The following is a 3044-nucleotide window of genomic DNA, read 5'->3' on the forward strand; positions in this document are numbered from 1 at the left end:
AATCCATAAAATTAAACGTCAGTCTTTAAAAGTTATTCCAGCTCATATTTCTACTTTAACCATATTTTTCTGCTTTTCGAGTACTTCAGAGTTCTTAGTTTTACGCTTAGTAATTCCATTATCAGCGAAAATTGCACCTGCTTTCTCTGTGCTAAAAAGTAATATATATATATATATATATATATATATATATTTGTGTGTGCTTATGTGTGTGTGCATAAGTGTGCGCGCAAATGAAATTACCAATGTTTTAAATATTTCCCTGAGGTTTAAATTTAAAGTTTACATCTGTTTTCTTTATTTTTAGTTGCGTGCAAGCGACTCTATAAGTCACTCCGTCGGTCGATCCGTCTGTCGATCGGTTTGTCCGTAACAGTTTTGTGCTTAGCCTTTTGGTTAAGATCAAAGGTCTGGTGTTAATAGATGCTGCTCTTAGCTTTTAAAGTTTTTCTTGGACTTATTGCCAAGATCAAAGTGTAGTATCGGTTCCGGCAGATACTGCAGCAAAGACCATATGTGGGGGAACCCCCACATATAAGACCTTGGTCAATGTAGGGGCAACTCTTCATACCAATTGTCACTATCCAGCTCACATTTCCAACCCATCGGGAGCTGGTCCCTTTTCCCCTCCCCCTACCTCTCTCTCCACATTAAAAAACGGCCTTGTGCCTAATTTGCTCAGTGGGGAAGCAAATAAATACCAACCCCACATATAAGACCTTGGTCAATGTAGGGGAAACCCTTCATACCAATTGTCACTATCCAGCTCCCCTACTCCCCGGGGAATTGGCCCCTATTTTCCCTTCACACCCTAGATTAAAAATCGGCTTTGTGCCAAATTTGCTCGGTGGGGGAGCAAATAAATACCAACTCTTCATACTAATTGTCACTATCCAGCTCCCATACTTCCCGGGGAGCTGGTCCCCATTTCCCCTTCACTCCTCATATTAAAAATCGGCTCCGTGAGGGAGAAAATAAATACCAACCTCACATATAAGACCTTGGCCAATGTAGGGGCAACCCTTCATACCATTTGTCACTATCCAGCTCCCCTACTCCCCGAGGAGTTGGTCCCCATTTCCCCTACACTCCTCACATTAAAAATCGGCCTTGTGCCTAATTTGCTCCGTGAGGGAGCAAATAAATACCAACCTCACATATAAGACCTTGGCCAATGTAGGGGCAGCCCTTCATACCAATTGTCACTATCCAGCTCCCCTACTCCCCGAGGAGTTGGTCCCCATTTCCCCTACACTCCTCACATTAAAAATCGGCCTTGTGCCTAATTTGCTCGGTGGGGGAGTAAAATAAATACCAACCCTTTATACCAATTGTCACTATCCAGATCCCCTACTCCTCGGGGAGCTGGTCCCCGTTTCCCCTTCACTCCTCCCATTAAAAATCCGCCGTGTGCCCAAGTTGCTTGGTGGGGGAGCAAATAAATGCAGCTTTTCTTGGCCTTTTGGCCGAGATCAAAGTGTAGTATCTGTTCCGGCAGATGCTGCACTTAAGATAATGTGTACCAGTCAATGGAGGGGAAACCCTCTATACTGGGACAATTATTATTTTTGGTAACCAGAGTGACCCCTTTTAGGGGAGCTGGTTTTTACCTCACATTAAAAACGGCCTTGTGCCTAATTTGCTCAGTGGGGGAGCAAATAAATACCATCTGTTCTGGCAGATATGGCAAGCAAATCCACATGTGTGCGCAATCCCACATATAAGATCTTGGTCAATGTAGGGGCAACCCGTCATACCAATTGTCACTATGCAGCTCCCCTACTCCCAGGAGTTTGCCCCCATTTACCTTTCACTCCTCACATTAAAAATCGGCCTTGTGCCTAAGTTGCTTTGTGGGGGAGCAAATAAATACAGCTTTTCTTGGCCTTTTGGCCAAGATCAAAGTGTAGTATTTGTTCTTACTACATGCTATACTTATTGTGATATAAAGTGGGAGATCACTTTTCTGTATTAATTTAATGTAAAATGATCATCCGCTTTACAACCAGTCAGTCTGAAAGTCATTCAAGGCATTCTCCAGATCATTCAAGTGTTTTTGAAGGATTCCAGTTATTTTTTAAGCATTCAAGTCATTTTATTTATTTAAGTCAGTTCAGCCCATTTTTCGGTTATTTTAGTTTATCTTTAAGAATTTCATATCAATCCTACATTCACGCATTAATCATTACACGAGGGCACGCGACTAATGGCTATCGGCCTTGTTACAGTAGGTATCACGCCATCTATTTCTAAACTGAGATATTCTTAACAGAAAGCGAAATTTTATCTTTTACCTAATCAAGTACTGCTTCAGTAAAATGAAAATTACAAGACATGGTATTCGATGTAAGTTTTGTATACTTCTTCGTTGGTTGAGCTCTCTTTCTCTCTCTCTCTCTCTCTCTATATATATATATATATATATATATATATATATTAGCAGAGAGACACGACGTTACCCGGAATTTAATGATGATCAATGAATATCTTACATATTTTATTGGTGAAATTGCCTATTTCTCGATCAAATAGGTAGTTGGAGACCTATTGCGGCCCACCGCGTAAAGAAGCTTCAGGTACCTTCTCACAGTGACATAGTCTACAATACCATGTAGTCCACATTGCACTGTAGAGAACTTACTGTTGGTTTTATATCATTATTTTTTTTATATACCGTTATTTAACGAAATCTGCACATATAATTTTATTTATTTATTTATATGTGCACTTCTATGTCTTCAGTATCTCTGATGTCTTTTGCTATTTATGAAGTGAATTCTTAGATAATCTACATAAAATCCAAACCTTTATTCTTTTGTATAATTTACCATCGAATGCTATGGAAATGTCTGAAATTCTATAAGTGATGTCTTATAGGACTGGTCCTGGATATGACCTTGAACTTTATCCAATGGTGAGGCCACAGCTTGCGGGCTGTCGAGAGTTTGGAGCCACCCCTTAATTTCCATTGCTCTCAGGTCCACTCTGATCTGGGGTGGTAGTACCTGTAAGGGTCCCAACTATGGGTTAAATAGAAACTGACT

At 40.4% G+C, this 3044-nt stretch overlaps 2 pseudogenes; both read left to right on the forward strand.

The window, feature by feature from the left end:
• Positions 1-1446: 1446 nt before the first annotated feature.
• On the forward strand, positions 1447-1659 carry LOC145244155 (U2 spliceosomal RNA; annotated as a pseudogene).
• Positions 1660-1873: 214 nt separating this feature from the next.
• LOC145244090 (U2 spliceosomal RNA) lies at positions 1874-1999 on the forward strand (annotated as a pseudogene).
• The last annotated feature ends 1045 nt before the right edge of the window (positions 2000-3044 follow it).

Source organism: Euprymna scolopes, chromosome 22 (genome assembly GCF_053919585.1).
Source record: "Euprymna scolopes isolate OS-2025 chromosome 22, ASM5391958v1, whole genome shotgun sequence".
Lineage (NCBI taxonomy): Eukaryota > Metazoa > Mollusca > Cephalopoda > Sepiida > Sepiolidae > Euprymna > Euprymna scolopes.